This window comes from Cupressus sempervirens, chromosome 5, assembly GCF_028749045.1.
Source record: "Cupressus sempervirens isolate cs-2001-9-10 chromosome 5, ASM2874904v1, whole genome shotgun sequence".
Classification (NCBI taxonomy): Eukaryota; Viridiplantae; Streptophyta; class Pinopsida; order Cupressales; family Cupressaceae; genus Cupressus; species Cupressus sempervirens.
In genome coordinates, this window is record NC_143122.1 from 980368955 (window position 1) to 980391229 (window position 22275).

Consider the following 22275-nt stretch of genomic DNA (forward strand, 5'->3'; position numbering starts at 1 on the left):
CCCTGCATGAATAGGCCACATATACTGCAAACAAATGACAGAGAAATAATAATAGAAAATAGCAACTTAAAACAAAACATGCTTTTATTGGAAGAAGTTAAAAGCAAACCTAAGCTCTCAATATGTACAGTTTAAAATCATGGTCATATGATTTTTTGAATTTAAAAAAAAAAAGCAATTTTCTTGGAACAATGGGATTTAATTTAAGGTTGTAGGGCATAATAATACAATGATGTAATTAAAGATAGTTAGTTTGGGGTTGGGCAGTTTGGTAGCGAGGGGATGTGTCAGTTGGTCTTCCTAACCAACCAACCTCTATTTAAGAACATTGGAACATGAATGATGTACTTGTTGTTTGTGGTAATCAATAAAATATACTGGTTCTCTCACCAACTTTGGAACATATGATATTGTTATTAAATGCTTTGTTGATTCTAGCACATTTGAATGTATGCTTTCTTATTCTGGTTGGTAACTGTTCTAAATTTTGGCGTTGTTGCCTAAGTTCGATCTTGGAGGTCATAGATTAGACAGAATGGAGTAATGGGTAGACCATTCCTACCACGGATACAAGTTAAAAACAATGATGCAAAAGAGGAGGAAATAACAAGAGAGGAACAAGTGACACGAGATCTAGTGGTAGCATGGGAAGTCTTTGTCGACCAATACGTGCAAAAGGAAGCCCAAGAGAGAGGAGTTCCAGAAAGCATGGCATGGGACGAACTTTCAATACCACCAACGGCATACGATCTTCTTGGACAAATTCCTCGACTGCTGGTACGAAACTTGGTACATGTGGAAGAAGAAAGAGCCGAAGTACAAAGAGTGGAGAAGGGAACAAGTGCTCCAACAACTAGCCGAAAGAAGTTTACACAAGAACTTCAGTAGCAAGGAAATCCAAGGAGGACAAACAGGAAAAAGAATAATTCCTGCCCCTACTTCCAAATAAGGACCCAAGGCAAGTACAAGAAGAAACTAGAGGGGGGGAAGCCTTGTGATGACTCTTACAAAATAGGGAACAGGAAGAAAGGTTCTGCCACTTAGGAGAACTTGTTAATCACTCCCAAGATACAAATCAACTTGAAGAGAATTTATTTGAAAATACAATAAAGGGCGTCGCCAATTTGGCAATCTCAAAAGGAGGGAGGAAGGAGGGGTGGATGGACCTCAAGACCCTGACACAAGGGGAACACCGTTATACTTAGGAACAAAGCTCTAGTCACAGAGAGGAGGAACTAGAGGGAGAAGAAGTCTCTAGACCAAGCACCCAAGAAACTCTCTCGACAAGAGGGAATACAATCCTGGCAAGAGGGAACATAATCCTCGCACGAAGGAACACAACCCCGATAGGAAGAAATAGTCAAAGGAGCGAGAAAAGGATGGCCATAGAAAAGCAAAAACTTCCAAGATTCACAAACGGAACAAAAGACCCTACAAGACATTGTAAAGCCTACATAACTATATGGTAGGTGAATGGAGAAATGACACCGATGAATGGTTAAAGGCATTTCTTGGAACTCTATGGGGTATGGCTATTGATTGGTACACAAACTTGGAGGCTGGGAAGAAGGCCACATGGAAGGATCTTTGCATAACTTTCAAACAAGAATTCAGGCTCTTACGGAATGATGATAAGATCATAACGGAGATGTTCAATTCAAGAAAAGGGAAAAATGGATGTGTAAGACAATATAGTAGGAGGTTGAAGGAGTTGATAGGGAAATTGGATAACAAATTCACAGATGGGCTAAAGAAAAGGTAGTTTATTGAAGGGTTGATCCTGTCCCTACAAAGAAAAATAAAATTGTCCCACATCATCATTTGCTGATGCGTCTACTTGCGCGATGTATATAGAGAGTGAAAGCAAAACCTCTAAAGGAAGGAGGCATATATATTCGAGCGAAAGTTTTGAAGAAAGTGGGGATTAGTCTAAAACCATCCAAGCATTGCAAAAAGACATGAAGATGATGAAGGAAATAACAGAATGCAAGGAGGGAAAAAGAGAAGGAAAAGAACAATGGTGTACATACTGTGAAAAGGAAGGACACACGGAGAACACTTATCCCAGAAAGGCATTCTATGCCATATGTCAGGTAATGGAGCACTCCATCAAGGATTGTTCCTAAAACTCGAAGGCATTCAATGTCCAAGTATTTTTCACTCAAGGAGAACCATGCACACCTCCCTCTACTCCTTATGCAACACAAACATGGAATCATCACCTGGAGGGCAGTCGAATTCAATACGACTCTAGGGGATGACCCATGATAAAATGTAGGAGATGTAACAAATGGAGACATTTTGCCTATGATTGTAAGAGTGGATGACAGAGTGGGGGGATTCTCTACAAATGTTGCATACTAGGTAATCACAAGGATGCTAATTGCCCAAAAAAGAAAAGTGTGAGCATGTTGGAGGCAGCAAAATCAAAAGAGGAAGCATTATCCATCACTCAGATGCAAGCTAGAAAACTCACATATCTAGATGTAGGTACAGAAAAGGAGAGATTGGACGAAGCCAAGAAGGAGATCCAATATTTCATGGGTAAGGAAGGAAAGGTAAGTACTGCTAAAATTCCCTCCATCAAATACATCTTGGAAACTAACATCAAGAAGCAAGTCTTGGAGACTATTGTACCAGTAAAGATTGGGGATCTATCGGAGACCCTACTGCACTTGAGGGTGGCTATAGCACACGGAACCAGTACGAAGGAGGAATCACTGAAGGAAGAAGTAAAAGAATGGAAAGACAATAACTTTGCTATCTACTAAAGGGATGGGAAGGACACTGACGGTGGTGGAGATGGAGATTATGGCGTGCAAATTGACCAATAGTATTGTAGATGGAGGCTCAGGTGTTAATGTCCACCCTGAAGAAACTTGGAAGGCTCTCAGAAAACCAACCCTTTGGCCACCCACTTTCCAGTTGGTAGGAGCGAACCAATACATCAAGCCCATTGGGACCTTAACGGGACAAAAAGTGGTGATTGGGACACAATAGTTTTTCTTGGGTTTTGTAGTTATTTCCTTGGAGAAGAAGGGTTACGATGCATTATTGGAAGAGGATGGCTAATCTCAACAAAGGAAATCACAACTAGAAGTAAAACACCCTTTTCATTGAAGTAGATGGTCTGAAATGCATGATTGACTTAAGGAGCTAGTTTGTAAGTCAGGAGTTTGGAAGTAATTCAAAAGTCGAGGGAGAGGATGGCAATGGAATCGAACTAGATGAAGAAGGCATTCTATTGCTGGGAGAATGATCAAAAGATGAAACAAGTTCCCTCAATGCCCTATTTCATTGACAAATGGGGGATTATTAAGTGTTTCAACCAAAGTGCAATATGTTGGAGATTCAAGAGATGGAACATGAGGAAGGTTATCCAGGGTATTACAAGGAGCACATAGAAGGAACAACCTCAATTGATGATACCCAACACACACATTCCATAAGGATAAAATAATAGAGTATGAGGAGGCTAAGCTAGAGAAACTGAATCTAGATGAAGGGGACCAACCCAAAGAGATTTTTATAAGAGACGACTTGGATTGTGTATTGAAAGCGGCAATATTTAGAATATTTCTAAAGTATAAGGACGTGTTTACTTGGATGTACAAGAGCTTAAAAGGAGTGCCACCAGAATTGTGCATCCATAAAATACCCTTTAGTATCAAAAGCAAGTCTAGTATGCAAGAGGCCTTACTGAATGAATAAGAACTATGTGGCTAGCATTCAAAAGGAGATCAAAAATATGTTGGAGGCGGGTATAACATTCAAAACATAGACCAGAGAGTCAGTGTCGCCAATAGTTATATCATTGGAAAAAGATGGAAATCAAATTTGGATCTGCGTAGACTTTAGGTACCTAAATGTAGTAACCATAAAAGACCCCTTTCCAATCCCCTTTACAAATAGTATTTTGGAAGAAGTGGCCGAACATGAGATGTACTCCTTCATGGACGGGTTTTCGAGGTACAACCAAATCAGCATTGCCCAAGAGGACAGACTAAAAACCACCTTCGTAGTAGAGGATGAGATATATGCTTAGGACAGGACGTCATTTGGGTTGTGTAATGCACTAGCCACATTCCAAAGAATTGTTCTTCACATATTTAATGGGATGTTAGTAGGAAATTTTAAGGCCTTTCTAAATGACTGGTCTATCCATAGCAGGATGGAACATCGCCTGAAGGTTATAGGAGAATGCGTGGAACGCTGCCAAATAGCCAGGTAGGCATTAAACCCAAAGAAATGTTGATTCATAGTCCCCCGAGGCAAGCTTCTCGGATATAGAGTGTGCAAAGAGAGGCTGAAAATGGATCTTGACAAAATCAAAGTCATTGTTAACATGAAGGCTCCCATGGATGTGACTAGTCTCAAATCATTTTTAGGACACATGGGATATTATAGGAGGTTTATAAAGGGATTTGCAAAAGTATACCTACCCTTAAAGAAATTAACCATAAAAGGGGAGAAATTTGCATGGGGAAAGGACCAAGAGGAAGCATTTGAAGAATTGAAGAAGTTGGTCGGCGCTCCAATCCTCATATCTCTTGACTAGAACGAGGAGTTTCACATGCATGTGGACACATCTAACTATGCAATAGGTGGCACTGTGGGACAAATTGGAAAGGAGGGACTAGACCACCGGTTTACTTTGCCAGCAGACTACTCTCGAAAGTGGAGCATAACTACAACACCACCAAAAGGGAAGAACTAAGTATGGTTTATGCAGTTCAGAAATTTAGACATTACTTATTAGTTTATATTTTTCGTTAATCATCAAGCACTCATGTATTTGGTTAACAAGTCTATTATCCAAGGGAGACTCAGTAGGTGACTAATCCTCCTTCAACGATTCACTTTCAAAATCATAATCCGTCCAAGGAAAAGAAAATGTGATTGCAAACCAGTTGTGAAGATTAAAGTCAGGAGAATCCATTGGAAGTGGAGTGAATGAGGACTTTCCAAATGCTCACTTATTCGAAATTGCGGTACTACCACAATGGTACGAAGGTATCGACTAACACCTATCAACTTCTACCTTTCCCAGAGACATGCCAGTGTCAGAAAGAAGAAAAATTACACTGAAAAGTAAGACATTTCAGCTTATTAATGGGTCACTATATAAGATGGGGTTTGATGAGGTATTAAGGAGATGTGTGATGGAGGAAGATATTCTCGAGGTCCTAAGAGAATCCATGGAGGGATCATATATGACTAGATGTACTAGCCAAGAAGGTATTCTAGTAGGACTTTGGTGGCCCACACTCCATGTTGAAGCTCGACAATGGGTTCTCAGTTGTAATACATGTCAAAGGGTGAGCAAAGCCCTAAAAAGAGAATTCATGCCACTTTTTCCTTCGCAACCACAAGAACTATTTGAACGTTGGGGATTGGATTTTGTGGGGCCCTTGCCTATCAACGATAATCACAGATGTAGGTATATAGTGGTGACAACAAAGTACTGCACAAAATGGACAGATGCAAGAGCACTCCATGACAATACAACATTGAGTATGGCTAGATTTCTCTATGAGCAAATAGTGACACCGTTTGGCATACCCTTGCAGATAACAAGTGATAGAGGAGTGCACTTTTGTAAACCAAGCAATCAAGACAATGACAAGTGAGCACAAAATTTTCCAGTTTGTACTACCCTAGGGCCAATGAGCAAGCGGAGGCTACAAACAAAGTATTGGTGACCATTTCATACAAGCCTTGTGGAGTGGAAAAAGGAGACTGGGAGGAAAGGATTCCAAAAGTCTTATGGGCATACAAGACTACTTACAAGGCCACCACTAGGCAAACCCCCTTTCGTTTAATGTACGGGTAGGAGGCTGTGATGCCAGTGGAATACACAGTACCCAGTCTAAGAGTAGTAGTTGAACATAGGTTAGAGGATATGCAAATATTAACAGAAAGATTCAATGCTTTAATATAATTGGACGAGAGAAGGAAAATGACTCAATGGGCTACTGAAGCAGCACAATGGGGATGTAGATTCTAACAGGATAAATATTTGAAGAATATGAATTTTCACCCAGGGCAATTGGTACTCAAGTTTAATGTTAAGAGTGAAATAAAGCTTGGCAAGTTCAAAGTACGATAGTTGGAACCATATAGAGTAATGTAAGTAAGGGAAAATGGAGCAATAAAGTTGTCAACCTTAGAAAGTAACCCTTTAAAAGACCTAGTCAATGGGTTGAAATTGAAACCTTATAAGGAAAGGAAGAACTCTTTTTCTATTTACTAGAAGGCTACAAGAAGGAAATAAAAGAAAATACTAAGGGGAAAATAATAAAATCAAACCCCAAAATTGCTTATCACATAAGTTAGCCTGGAGACAAAATAATTTGTTGCCCCAATTTTGGTCACCCTTTTTTACGCTTTCCCCTTAGTCCTACATAAAGGAAGAATTGCCCCCATGGCTAAGCAAAGGTCCAAGCCTCAAAGATGACCAAGTGGAAATTGAGTGCCCTAACCAAAAGAGTGGGTGATCACAATTTCATTTCAGGAACCCTAGACATGTGGCAACATTTCGAGTTCTCGCAAGTTCACGCAACTCACTTTCTCATTTCTCTCCTCGAATTAGTATGAATCGTTGATCTAACAAGATCGATGGATCTTAAGAGATAACACGTGGTAGAAGAAAATGCCCGAAAATGAGATGTTAACTCATGCCATGTGGGCCCAAATTTAGTAACCACTAGAAAGATGCATGACATGAAGCTCCAGACACATGTGACATTTTGGGTGTTTAAGCATAAAGGGAATGCAGCGTTCCTCCTTCTCGCCGGAATGATGACACATGGCAACATTTTGAGTGTCTAAGCATAAAGGAATACAACATTACCCATTTTCGCCAAAATGAGGACATGTAGCAAGTGTTAATTGTGCAGGTTATCCTACCTTGATGGCATGTTCTACTTGCGACACCATTTTCTCGACAAATGTCGTTATGAAAGCCTTTCAATCAAGCCAAGAAAACACCCGAGGAATTAATGAAAGGGAATGTTGATGCTTCTGCTTCCTAATCATTTGTAACCTACCAAAAATGACAAGTGTCTCTCTCTCTTGCTCTTTCCTCTACTTTCTCGAATGTAATTTTGTAATGGCTTGAAGTTGAAGAACCTATATGTACTATTTTGAAATCTAACTGAAGATCAGCAAATTTGGTATAAGTTTTCCCCTGTAACAGTGGTTATAGAGTGAGAATCGAGAATTTGTGTTGAATGGAGAATATGGTTTTTGCTTGAAACTATGAATTGTTAGTCTTAATAGTTGTTAGGATTAATGGTTCTTGTAATGAGAAGGTTACCTTGGTTTCCAACATTTTCTTCTCCCATGCCGAAATTGCATTGCATTATGTGTTTGGGGATTTGGGTGCGAATGAGCTGGGGAATCATTTAGTTTAACAATGGTTGGGCTAGTTGGGTTTAGTTGCATCTCTATGTCCTCTATGTCTGCATTTAGAAGTAAATCGACATTTCATTTAGTAGTTGGTAGATGCATTTAGGAGTAGAATTAGGATTAGTTGATGTGCTGAAAAGTGGTCTAGTTAATTTCATGCTTGTGGGAGTGATTGGGCTACAATCTCTAAGTCTTGCCTGGGTTTTCTGTGGTTGCAAGAAATCTAGAATTAGCCTCTCCTGCTCTCTGGTTAAGAGCATACCCTTGATTATATGTAGTAACTCAAAAAAAATTCACTGCACATCTACTAAGAGGGAGTTGTACCTCTAAAATTCAAAGGGAAGTTAAAGGAGGAGAAAACCAAAAAAAACGCTTCCCAATCTGTTGGTGACTTTTTGTTTTCCCACCCCTTGGGTGAGAGACAATTCCTATTGAGAAATAAGGGAGGATAAACTGTCAACCAATAGTTTTTAGCGACTTTGTTGGGAGAGAGCTGATAAAGAAAATTTCTGGTATCTCGTAGCAAAATTCATGCAATTTTATAGTGATGAGGAAAAATGGTGCTTCCTCATGAAGGCATAATCCCAGTCCTCCAACAGATTTGGGTTTTCAAGACAAACAAGAAGATATCATTGGGCAACTGAACACCTTAGCTTGGAGGTCGAGAAGGAGTGCAGAAGAGTATCAAAGAGTGAGCTCAGTTTTGGAGAAAGAAGAAGCCATTGTTGAAGATTGAGAAAGGTTTCTCTAGTAGCAAAGGCGAGCTTGACAGGGGTAGAGCACCTAAAGTCTGTTTTTCCCAAAAGCAATAGAAGCAAAGAAACTTGTCCAATCTAGAGTCCAAGTATATGAGAAGTGCCAATGGATGCTAGAAAATAGATATTGTCTATGAAGAATTGAAGAGAGCAAATTTTTCACTTTTGGAGCCATTTCGACAAAGCACTGAGGAAAGGAGTGGAATAGAAGACATCCTAGAGGATATCCAAAAGAAGTACAATTCAATGACGAATCTCCCTTGTCAAAATTGAAGTTGGACCATGTTAGTACCCGACACAGCCATGGTTTTAAAACTTGTAATTCATAGCTTCGAACCACTTTGAACCTCAGTTCAAAGTAGTTCGAAGTGGTTCAATTGTTCAAAAACACATGGTGGTTCACTGGTTTAGCATGCAAATCCAGATCCAGGCTCAAATTGCCAAATTCATTGTTTCCAGCACAGAAGTTCAAGGGTCCTAATTTGGAGACATTCCTCAGCTAAAGAATAAAATATCATCATAGTGCAACTTCAGAGCTCTTCAGTGGTTCAGAGTTGGTTCAATTTGTTTGAAGTCATAGGTGCAAAATTTAGTCCGAGTGTTTGGTGATGTCATTATCAAATTGTAAATGTGGAGAAATTTGATTAAAGATGACCCATTCATAAAAAGGGAAAAGATGAAAGGCAATCGGACTTCATTTTGGGATTTAACTCTAAATATGAAGAGAAGCTTTCTTTTGGATCAAATTTAGAAGTTCAGGAGAGTTCTGGTCCATACTAACTCAAAAGTAATATATGATTTGGAAGGTTCATGGCCAGCTTCAAGATTCCATTACATGTATGACAGCATTAAAGGGAAGTTTGAGTTGTTGAAAAGGAGAATCAAAATGTTCGCCACTGCGTTAGCCCGAAATCAAATATTGGTTGGGCGGACACATAAGACAGCACCCCAAGGTTAAATATATAGAGTGAATCCCATGATATTGCTTATTCTAATACATCCGTTTCATTATCAAGCCGCGCCCTGAGAAATATTAATAATTTGCGCCATTGGGACTGCTATATAGAAGAATGTCTACCATTTCCCTCTCCCATCGCAAGAATGATAAAGCTCATAAATGATTATGAGTAATCGGCATATAAGGGATACATCTCAGGAAAAGCAAAACATATGTGCATTGAATGGTCAACCTTTATTAAGAAACATAGAAGAACTGAAACCCCTAATATTGGAGCGTGCTACATAATTGATGTAAGATATGGTCAAGTTTATCTTGCACGAGTTCTATTATTTGAATATCAATTCCGCATAATGGCTTTGGATGCTTCTCTCCACCATGCAACTGTTCCAAATGAATGGGCAGAATGAATTAGAAAGCACTACCAAGCTAGGATGTGAAAGTCACATTCAGGTTACTACCATCTACACGTGCCTCAAATAGTTATCTCGAAGAAGGTGGAGAAATTGTCCATGCAGACATCCCACGAGCGTATAATTTGAAGCTCGTTAGTGATCACACTTCCATCATAAAATGAGGAACGCGGAGCTCTCAGATTAGTAAAGATGAATCAAAGGGCCCGTAGCATGAAAATCTGCATCAAGAGAATGAAGATTGAAGACGGCAATGTTAATTATTGAACCACATATGAGCCTGCCATAGGGTCGATGGAAAAGAATACCACGGGTTTCAATACATATGCAGACTTGTTCTAGTTAACAAGTGCAACAACCATGGAGAATTCCGAGAGCCCATTGAAATTAGCATTTCTTTTTAATTGAACTCCCATTATTGTAGTCGGGTAAGAGCCACGCGGTTACAATAGTCAAACGTTACCCGCGATGCCTTGTCATCGGTTATGATGACTGTCATAGCAAGCTAATATGCCCGTAGTCTGCTATTAAAATCAATCTTTCCTCTTAATAAAGCCGTGAGTTCCTAATTAAAAGGAAGCCTTGCTGAACTTCATACATTACAATGAGATTAGTGCCAAAACTATGAGAAAAAGATAAAATGAAGGCATTAGGGTGATCAATATTAAAGGCTCATTAGGATTCACAATTGTCTGGCTTCCACCGCCAACTGATTCAGTTTCTCCAGAAAAATATATAACACGTGACTTATATAATCTGAATTCCAGATATAGAAGCATGGATGAATTGAGAAATGTTGTTAGCTGTTCCCATGGAGCTGAAGTAAAAGTTCTGGGAGATGTTGGCTTGAATCATCGTTGAGCTCAATATCAAAATCTCATGGGAAATTCAAATGAGGAATAAATGTGAAAAATTATTAATTGACATCTGTCAATTAATTTTGTACACTTGTCCAAAGCAGATACAGCCACAGGAAGATGTTAAAACTTTGGTCAATAATCTTCGGACTGAAGGGTCATCAAAATAGTTTTGAAAAGGATTATTATTGATGGAAATAAACTTTAATAAAGTTTATGAAGATAAACCAATGGGGAAAAAGAGAAACTTCCTGGGAATGTGTAAGGAACCATCTTGCAAGAAGCGGTTATGGGAACCGCAAGGGAGATTTTGATAGAATCCTATTTAGCCGAGGTTGTAAGACAAAGAAAGGGTTCCAGTTTTCTAGGTTTTGCTGGGAGGCTTTGAGTGACAGTAAGATTGGGGAACTGTGAATACAAGTAAAGGCAAAGCATGAGCACACTTTCTTTCTTTCCAGAGTTAGAGATAGGGTTTTGATGGTTGATGTAATATTGTGAAAGAAGTTTCCAACTTTCTTAAAAATAGTGATTTAGCTGTAATGTGTAAAAGGGTCTTTGTAGTCTTCTATATTCACAGAAGGGAGACTGGAGGTAATTATATCAAAATTGTGATTATGGTATATTTTCCTTCCACTGATCATGATCTTGGCATCATTTTTAGTTTTCTCTGAAATACGTGCTAATGTCACTATTTTCTTGTTGCACCATCTTTTCAAAACATCTTTTAAAGCTCTGAATTTTAAATCCTCTCAAGAGGATGAAGGATATATTTTCGTTTACAGTATGTAATGCAGTGTACAACAAATTAACTTTGTGTAATCTGCTATATTCTGTTTCCTTTATTTTCAATTATTAAGTCTACGTGTCTACTCTATGTTTACGGGTAGATGCTTGATATCCTTTCGTGCTTTCTGGTTAAAAGCATCCACATTTGATTCACTGAATATCTTATACAGGGAGCTGTACCCGATAAAAATTCAGAGGAAAGTTATCAATCCATGATAACCTATCCAACTGTTGGTGTTAGTTTGTCCTCTCACTTGGGCATTTAGGGTCGGATTTGCACGCATTTCTTCAAAAGGACAATCTATTCACTAACAGATTTTTGGCGACTCTGCTTGGGACTCGAAAGCGAAGATCAGTATTAACATTTGTTTCCTCAATTTTCTGATTATCTCCATGTGCAGGAGATTGGCGACTCTATTGCAAAGACCATGCCAACCATAAAAGTCATGAGGAGATTAAGGCCAAACCCTTCTCTCCCAGAACTTTATCATATGGATGATAAAGTATTGCGTGAGTTTGTGGACAGCTTTAAAGAAAGCATTTCTCGGGGTGTCTGGAACAATATACCCATCAAAGATGATGACCTGCCTTGGCTATTATGGAAAAACCTCTGTGCTAGGTATCATAAACTGAAAGATTTGGGAATACACAAGAGAAAAGTTCAGCAGTTTGAAGAAGAATTGGATGTTGGTGACGAGGAAGCCCCGGTGATTCCATCTCATTTTATATCATGCAATTATTCAGTCTTTAGCGAAGAAGAAATCCAGCCAGAGTTACTCCAGCATCATGCTGATCTAGTTTTACAAAAAGAGAATACTCGTGACAACACTGGAGTAAGGGTAAGCGATAATGGTGAAATCTTGTCCCAAGATCTTTCTTCATCTCATACAAAAATTTGTACATTAGAAAGTCATGGTGATTGTTCTTTTCCTGAAGATTTTGTTGAGATACTTTCTCTAGGTGCCTTGTCTGAAAATGAATCTTTAAATACCAGAAAAGATTGTGAGGGTATTAATCCTTTGAAGGAGAATGTAGAAAAAGAGTCTTTACTTGAATCTTTTCATCCTGAATATGTTGCAACAGCAAACCTTGTAGATGATGTTGCTTTTAATGGAGATGTATTCAAATCTTTTTCTCCACATCCTAAGAGTTTCAGTTTTAACTATGTTGATAATCTCCCTATTTCAGAAGTTCCTATGGATGAGAAAGTTGACAACTTGCCTTTGGATTTTCAATCTTTCACTTTTGATGTTGATCATTTTTCTTTGGAAAACCTTCTTGATGAAAAGATTCAGGATAGTATGCAGCCTGAGACTGAACTTCTTATTTCTATGAAGAAAGAAGATGATTCCTTATGCTTGCAAACTAGTGATCAGCCCTTGCAAAAACTTTTTCCGTTTGATGATGAAATATGTAACTATGACAAGGTGAAAGTGCGTGAAGAAGAGTTTCTTTCTCATTTTGAAAATGCTGAAATTAGCACTCAGACTGTAAACTGTCAAACATGGAAAGAAATATCGTTTGATCAACAAGAAGAGGTAATTGCCAAATTCTTGCTATGTCTTCAGCCTGAAGATGTCTCTCAAACCAATCCTCTTGATGGTGATTCAATTCTTCATGGAGATGAGACAAAAATGCCACTAGACAAAGACGCCCCTGCTGAATTTCTTGTTGAGAAGGAAGAATATGAAGCTGACCTTCAATCTAGCGGTGGAGAAGAAGAAATCATTAGTACGTTTGTGTCATCACTCAAGCTGGATCATTTCTTGGATGATGCCTCAGGTACTTGTTCAAAACAGTTTCAGAATGAAGTATTTATTGGCAATTTTCCTTTTCATCCATCTATGCATGATGCTGCTGATTTGGGTAATGCTGAGATATGTGATGACACTCTAAGAAAGGAAGGGGATGGAATTCATGATACATTTGATGACAGCTGGTTCACTGAAAGAAATGAAGAAGGCATACATCTGAAAGCTGATCCTATGCTGAAGGAGGCGTCATTATGGCTGCAAATCGATCATGCACGAGAGTTGAATCTGCACGACAATGTTCATGAGCATTGCACATTATCCTTTGGTGAAGCTTTTTCATTTCATGTTCTTCAGTTTGAGGTAGAATTAAATCATGCCAGTGTGAGAAATCAATTCTTAAGTGGAGATGAATACTATCATGAGTTATGGCTCTTTGGAAAAGAGAGGTGGATCAACATATGCATGCACGCTGTCAGTTTGAAGTTTGGCATGGAAGGAGTCATCATCGGGCAATGGTTTAGAGTTGGTCCATTGAGGTGCACTTGGCTGATTCGGAAAGGCTCCTATTTCTCCCAACTGGTAAATGGATTCGCGTAACTTCTTCTTTCTTCTGGTTTTTATGGTAGGTTCTTTACCTACCTTTGTAAATATCGTAAATAAGTTTTGTTGTGCGTAGTGGTAGTTTGAATAATGTGCGAGCCTCATGCTTGCTGGTAGTTTAGGAGTTTTGGTTTGCTGGTTTTGCCCTGTTCCCCTCCGCCCTCTCTGCAAGCAGCTCCCGGCTTTCTCTTCTTGCTGACTCTATTTGCCCAATGTTAAGGCGTTGTTCTTCTCCTAGAGATTTTTGGAGTTCTCTGCTTTTGGCATCAAAATCAGTCCCACAGTTAGAGCCCCTGTTAGTACCCGATACAGCCACGGTTTTAAAACTTCAAGTGTAGAGTTTGAACCACTTCGAACTGAAGTTCGAAGTAGTTCAAAGCGGTTCAAAACAGTTCAATGTGCTCATGCAGGTTTGATGATCTATTCTAAGAGGTTCACATGTATGATTCAGTGGCTTGGTTTCAGTGGTTCAAGTGATTCATCTGAAGGAATGCAGATTTAGGGGTTCAAGTTAACCATTCCATAAATTCAAAAGGCAGATTTGTCAATTCAGGAAAGTTTAAAATCTAGCCTCAATCCATAATTCAGGGTCAGAGCAGAGGTTCAGAGGCCATAATTTGGGGATGCACTTCAATCAAAGAATAAAATACCATCATGGTGATTCCTTAATTCAGAAGTTCAGTGACTTGGTTCAAGGGTCCAGAGGTCATTACATCCAGGTTCAGAATCCCATCTCAGTTCATAATTCATGGCTCAGATTCTCAAATATTCATAGTTCAGAACTCAACCCATTAATTGAAATGAAAGTTTTAGTGAAAGGTTTGAAATTTAAATTGTCAGAGCCATCTCTCAACCTTGAAGTTCAACTAGTAAAGTTCAAAGAATTCGAGAGTTTGAGTTTGAAAAACTCAAGTCCCAACTTCATTTTTAGATGAGCACCATTGTCAGACTTGGAATATGAGTACAGACACAAATCCACTGGTCAGCCTTCAGGTCTAGCTTTAAAGGATGCAAATCAAAGTTAAATTTTAGATCAAGGAAGCTATCCCATTTGTGAGTTTTGTTCACTGTCGATTGAGTGTTGAATGATTCTACATTTGACAAGGAAAGCAATTTCTGGCAGTAGATGCATGTATTTGAAGCATCAACATAGCTAGCAGACTTGCCTTTTTATCAGCCAGTATTTGATTTTCTCTTGGCAATATTTGGTTCCAAATGGCAACACAAGGTCAGTTTGTGGCCATACTCTAAAGTTATTGCTTCAAAATGTTATATTATTGATGCAACCCTCACTGGATGATCATGAGAAATAATCAAGGATATATTTGATGAAGACATTGCCATTGTTCCAAAAGAGTGGCTAAGGGGATTGACAGTATGCACATTCACTGGCAAGTGAGGAAAATACTTCAAATGGGGAATGGTAAATGTGGCATACCCTAGATTGGACATTGGTGCGGTAGCCAAATTTAGAATTTATGAAATTTAGAAGGAGGGATTCAATTTAATGGTGCCCACTTTGTGATTGAAAGAGTCTAACCCATGGAGAAAAGTAAAAGAACATGTGCAGATGTGAAAACTCTGGAACAGAATGAAGCCCCTTAACAAATCAAATATTTGTCATATGATGCCCAAACCCGAATAAATGAGTCCATTCTTACAGATGGAAGCTTGAACTGGAATGTATAGAAACTGAGCTTCATTTCTATTGTTAGCGACATCATATATATTACCAAACCACAAATGCAAGAAGCTTGTGCCAAAAGGGTTATATGAATTGTATTGCCAAGTACCCAAACTCTGTTATTCACGTGTATGGGATGTGAAGGGAAGAAAACCTATTGCATTGGCATGTCTTATTGACAATAATTTGATAGAAAGCCCGAGTTTGCTGCAAGAAATATACACTAGGCGGCAATAAAGACATGATTTCGCAATAGTGGAACTTGTGTTCAGAAATGGAGAATGTGTGCCAGATATCTCTGCAACACGTTGAACCCAAACCCAGAGTATCACCCCGTACCAGTTCAGACTCAAACTCTTGGATGCAGCGTACATATAAGCCGCTAATGCAAAGGGCACAAACAAGTTGTTCGGGAGTATATGTTTGAAGCATGGCATAGGGGTGATTGGATTCAATATCAATCACAGAGTTAATAGATAAAAATTAATGTTCTGAGGATAGAAATGGTGACGTGCAGAGGAGGGTTGAGTTCATTTCCCCGTGGGGTGCATTCACCGGTCAGCACACATGGAAATAGAAAAAGCTCATACGAATTGTTTTATCTTCATTGCTCCTGTGCAGGACATTCGCAATGATAGAGAATTAAGGATGGTTGCCAAGACAATAACATTAGCACTCGAGCCTATCTCTCCAAGTGAATGACAAGCAGTTACGACCAAGGTTTCATTCTAGCGGCTAAGTAAAGGTGAACTTTCGAGCAATATTAGAGGCCAAGCCCGATTTCCTTCTCATATATGAATACTCTGCGTCTTGGAAGCAAAGCTTCATGTTTTTATTAAGATAACCGCATGGCAACATAAAATTTGGAAAACTCTTTATGTAGAGCCGTATGGTCCAAGGCAATGAAGGCAGCTGGAATTCTCATGAACTTGCAACATTCAGATTTAAGGTCACGGCTTTTAGTTATGGAGACACTTTTTAATGATTCAGTTATTAAAACAAAAGTCTCAAGTCCCCGGCAACGGCGCCTCCCTTTCATTAGTAAGGTTGAAGGTGGCATTCCTATCGAGTTTTAGAGAGGACTATGTCAGATTAATATGACTCACGGTTTTTCTTCCAATATGCCGAAGTATATTAATCAACATCAACAATGCATAAAAATTGGGTCTTCAAGATCATTGATATCTTGCCCGAATATTTAGAGCCGCAGCAGTCCACATGTTTATCTGGCAAAATGATAACAAGGATGATGATATAAATTGCAAATAGATTCATATAAGAGAGAAACCAAAACTATCCTCAGGCATGATTTTTTAAATGGGAATCTAACTGAGATACCCCGAATGCAAATCTGGAGACAACTGTCCATTCCATATTAAGGAAGTTAATGCAACGCTAAAAGGAAGGATAATAAAATATTGATTATAAATAAAATAGGAGGCACATACTAAAGGACAAAAATTAAAGAGATAAGTTTTCTTGAAAGAATCAGTTATAAAAACTGAATAGGGATCGACAACAGGGGAGAATAAATAAGATAGCATCAACAAAGAAGGGGTTTTGTGCTTCCTTCTTCCGGACTACAGACTTGGAGCTACAGGCAGGGAGGAGAGTTTGGCAAAACTGTTCTTTTTTCTTGAGAGGCTGTGAGAGGTAGAGCATGGGTTATTTCTTTTCTTTCCTCTTTTCAAAACTAGGTGTTTGAGATAGAGTTAGGATTTTGATAGTTGATGTAACATGGTGAAGGGAGTTTCTATCTTTATTGAAATAATGACTTAGTTGTAATGTGTAGAAGGTACTTTGTGAATCTTTTACAGTCAGGGAAGGGAGACTGGAGGTTAATAATATCAAAACTTTGATTATGGTGTATTTTCCTTCCACTGGTAATGAACCTTGAGTCATTTTCAGTTTTCTCTGAGTTACATTTCAATACCGTTGTTTCCTTGTCACATTATCTGTTCAAATACCTTTAAAGGCTCTGGTTTTTATTTCTCTCAAGAGAACAGAAAACATACTTTCATTTTCATTACACAACGCAGTGTTCAGCAAATGAACTTTGTGTCACCTGTTGTTCTTTGCTTTCTTTTCATGCAGTAGTATAAGTTTGTGCATCTACGCTATATTTACGAGTAGATGTTTGATGTCCTTTTATGCTTTCTGGTAAAAGCATCCACATTTGATTCACTAAATATCTTATACAGGGAGTTGTACCCGATAAAAATTCAGAGGAAGGTTATCAATCCATGATAACCTATCCAACTGTTGGTGTTAGTTTGTCCTCTCACTTGGGCATTCAGGGTCGGATTTGCACGCATTTCTTCAAAAGGACAATCTGTTCACCAATAGACTGCTTCTCCTCTAAAAGTCAAAAATCTCAAAAGTTTGACGTGCCAAGCTCTCACCCTACATGGCACTACCACACCTCATAAGGTCACTTTCCAATCCATCCCATTCTACCTTTCGAGAGAAATGATAGTACCATGGGGAAATGTAATTGGCCCCCTACGCTTAGTAGCAAACAATGATCTACTCTAGGCATCAAGGAAGAACTTCTCCAAATTCAATGGAGACGGAAAGGTTTCAGGAGAAGAGCACATTGCTTCCTTCCACACCGCATGTAGTCTAGTAGCACCCCAACATGAAGATGTCGTTGTGACAATGTTTGTAGAAAGACCCATGGACAACGCGTCGAATTGGTTTCAACATTTACCGACAGGATGCATCACAAATTGGACCGACATGAGGTGGGGGTTTGAGACCAGATTTAAGAGTGTTGAAGATGAACTCGTGATCTTGACCTAGCGATCCCACATCAAGGAGTCCTCTATCTCAATGCAGTAGTTTGTGGCAAAGTTTAACAAAATCATAAATCAAATTTCAAGAGCCAGTAGGCCGACTCCTGACAACTAGAAGACTTTCTTCCTAGGAGCCATGCCACCAGACATAAGTTTCAACTTGAGAAGAGCTCGAGTAGTGGATTTGGCAGCAGCACTGAACACGGTGATAGAGCTTGAAGACAACTTGATCTCTACCAAGAAGTGGAGGAAAGGAGTCCAAACTGGAGTAAGTTAAAGCAGTAGTAATACAACAAGCTCAGAGGCCATGTTGCAGAAGCTTGCCAATGAGATGATTGCATTGAAGAAGCAAATTTCAAAGTCAGGCCCTTCCTACTAGTAGCCATACCATGACATTCCAAGGAAGAGCCATGGGCCAAATTACTGCAATTACCCCCCCAACATTGCCAAGGCTAGCAATTGAAGCGCCATCTGAGAGAGGCAACATGTGTGTGTTCCACCTTACCATGGATCACGATGGAGAGACATGGCCTAAGATGACAAGGTATAAGCAGATTATCACTACAAACGAACTAGTCATGGAGATCACTCATCCTGAAGAAGATTCAGCTCCAGATGATGACTCTGGAATTTATTACTTGAAGTATGAGTCGGCTTCGAAGAAAGGGGGAGACTACTTAGCCACTCTAGAGGGAATGCCTCTAGCTATGATGATACGAAGTCAGAAAAGAAAAACTCCAGCAATGTCCTCACAGCCCAAACATGCTACTCCTGCGAGTAATCTTGTTCAAGTTGCCAACCCAAATACTTCATCATCCACCATTGTACCACCAGGTAAGAATCCAAGCTCTTTTGATATAGTCCAGTTTTGTAAAGACACTAGAATTCAAATTTGTCTGTTGGACTACCTTAAATCTAATCTCGGTGAACTCCAAAAGTTAGTAGATTGTTGTAAAGGGGAAAGTAATAGTAATGTGAATGCATGTTCAAGTTCCTTGCCTATAGAAGAGTCTTATTGGTGGACTTTTTCAAAGAAGATGAGTCAAGTGTTTTGGCTACCTCTTTAGGATAAAATCCTGACCCATTCTATGTGACCCTGTTCATTAATGGGCACAAGCTGAGCAATTGTATAATTGACTCAAGAGCTTCAGATATCGTTATGTTGGCAATAGTAGCCCATGCTCTTGGGTTACCTTTAACCAAGATGTTTGGCCAATGTTATTCTATGGATGCAAAGCTAGTTCCGCTGGTTGGAAAATTAAGGATGCTCAGATTGCTTTAGCAGCCCAACTGGCCAAGAGATTGAAGCTCACTATTTTGGTGGTAGTATCTTAGCCAGCTACAGCATGCTATTGAGCCTAAGTTTCTGCAAAGACATGGGCAGAGAAATCAAGTTAGGTTGGTCTCATGTGATTATTCAAGTGGGCAACAAGACGATTAAGTTAGAACCGGAAGAGAGCGAAGTACACACTCATGAAGTTCGATGACCCGAAAGCTCAAATCTTGTATCAAGAGTTTGAGTTCGAGAACTATATGATCTTTAATGATTCACCTCAAATGGTTCATTATGCCTACAAGTTAAAGTTCAACAACACTAATGATACCATTGAGTACGAAGCACTCTTGTTAGGTATAGCCACTACTAAGGGAAAAGGAGTTAGAATTTTACGAGCCCTTGGAAATGCCGAACTAATAGTGAAGCAAGTTCGAAACCAGTATACAGTGAAGAAAAACAAACTTCGGAACTACAGAAATCGGATATGGGATGAGATTGAAGCATTTGAGGCCTTCTCTATAGGAGTTACCCAGGGAGTACAATTCTAGAGCATAGTCTTTGACGGTGTCGGCATCCCTCCTGTTCCCTCACCTCGACTTCACGGATTAGAAATACAAAGTTCAGGTGCTTTTTTGTCCCAGTGTGCTTGATAATGTAGATTTGTGGCAAGTGTTCGAAGATGTTCATTCGAGGGTACTTCAAAGGAAGCGAGATTACTTGCTATGAGCCATTCCTGACAAACACAGAGGACTTAAAGCTGAGCACCGTGAAACTAAAAGGTAATAAAATTCCACCTCATGTTGTCTCCCTTGAAAGGTTATTCACCATCATGATGCATATCTGAAAGAAAAGAAAGGAGAGAGACAAATCTTCAGAAGAACATGACGATTTAAATATCAAGGATGAGCTCAACCAAAGAATGATGAACATCGAAAAATGTTGTACCATGGGAGAAAGAGAAGAAGCAAAGGAACTTCTCCGAACCTATCGATATGTGTTCACCTGGGGCAATGAGGACTTGAAGAGCTTCATGGGTGGAAAATTCAAGCATAAAATTCCCCTGAAGCCGGATGCCATGCCTTTCTGCTAGAAGCAATGAAATTACAATCCAATGTTGGCAAATGCTATCTTCAAGGAGGTGGATAAAATGTTGAAGGCTACAATCATTTATCCGATCCATCACTCCACCTGGATTGCAAAAATAGTACCAGTGAGGAATAAAAACAGAATGTTAGTTATCCAATGAGTTGCCACATTTAAAAATCTTTCCTTAAATTTTTGCCCATCCAACTGCCGAAGTCCTCCTTCTGTCGTTCCATGTATTTGTTATCATTCGAAGTGTTGTACAAAGTTCCCGAACACTTCCCGTCATTGTCTCTTCATTTGAACCACTTTGAACTCCGGTTCAAAGTAGCTCAATCAAAGGATTTTTGCTATATCGATTTTCTTGCGTGCGCCAAAGTAGCGGGGTGTTTTTTCGAATCACTTTGAATCACTTTGAACCTCGGTTCAAAGTAGTTCAAAGCCGTTCAACGATAAAGGCTTCTTGGTGAAAGTGGATCATGTTGTACAAATGAGCCGTCATCTCACAAGGAATTGATTGCGATGTCAGAGAATAATAATTAAAAAGGTGTTTTAACTCCCAATGCAAAGAATCGTCATTATGGTTAAAAGTGGAAAATCTTTCGCCGAAAAGGGGATAGGATATTATAATGTGGCTAATCATTATTGATACAGCCGCAAAGGGAGTCATTAAATAAGATGGTTATGTTAGAAGGCCTTCGAACGTGTGAACCTTAATGTAAGTGATTTATCATGAATGCCTCATAATGAGGCTGTACTTTCGCACGTAAGTACTCTTTCCTTCTTAAAATGAGCTCGGCTTTCCCTTTTTGTTTGTTGTGCGAAGAATTAAGAATCTGAAGACGCTGTTAAGGGGGAAAGGAAGGAAAACCGTTGTTTTTTTTCGGTAGATTACAGGTGAGAAACATAGAAATTCTTGTTTTGTTCTGCAATCTCTGTGTTTTCCAAGATAATCAGTTCGAAGCCTTGCTGTATTTGATTTGAAGATGAAATTTGTGTTACATTTCTTTGGTAACATTTCAAGTTTAGAATGTAAAAGGCCTGTCATATGTGATACCAACCTAGAGGGTGTTAAGTTGGAGAAATTGCAAACAAATTTTCTTGAGCATGCTGATGAATCAAATGGGTGTACGGAAATTCTGACTAGTGGGCTAGATGAAGCCGCAGCATTTCCCCCAGCCCTTTTGAGTCTTGAATTGCTTCAAATTTGTATTGATCATTATGATGTAAGGAGTAAAAGTATTGCAAACAAGGATGGTGAACCAGTGTTATCAATTTCAAGGGAAACCATTGCCTTTGTACTGCGTCTACCAGAAAATACATTTGCCGCATTCTCTCCCATTCAAGCCCTGGCTGAATACCGAGAAATTCCAAACCAATACCATAGTATTCTAGCTAGGAAATGGATTGAAACTAACTATGGTGGAGGTTCTAGGTTACCTAAGATAGTCACCAAGGACCATCTTAAGCCTCATATTCACGACCTAGTAGTGTTGTTGCATCGAATCAAGGGTTCGGCTAGTGTTTTCCTCTTTGAAGAATGGATGTATCATTATGTAGAAATCATTTTGAAAGGAGAGCAATGGATGGACTAGGCTGAAATTATCGCTAATTCATTGAGGACGCAACTAAAACGTGCCAGAGTATAGGGAAAGTTTCTACATGGCCTCATACTTGACATATTGCATTGCCTGTGTTAATGATCTTTCTCCTCTCCCTCATGAAGTCTGGAATGAAGAAATAACGGTTTATCAATATTGCCCCCTGCTGCAAAAAGACAAAGTGCTGGAGAATTTTAGAAATGTTCATGATGTATTGATTAAAAACGTGCATGTATCTTTAAAGAAAACACCCATGCCCAGATTGTCTTCTGAAGCTCAAAGATTGGTTCAACAATATGGAAG

At 39.2% G+C, this 22275-nt stretch overlaps 1 protein-coding gene across 1 annotated transcript in view; it reads right to left on the bottom strand.

Annotated features, from left to right (window-relative positions):
- The window catches only part of LOC149559216 (protein CLT2, chloroplastic-like), a 151593-nt gene that overhangs the window by 33554 nt on the left and 95764 nt on the right, over window positions 1-22275 (bottom strand). The window lies entirely within an intron of this gene.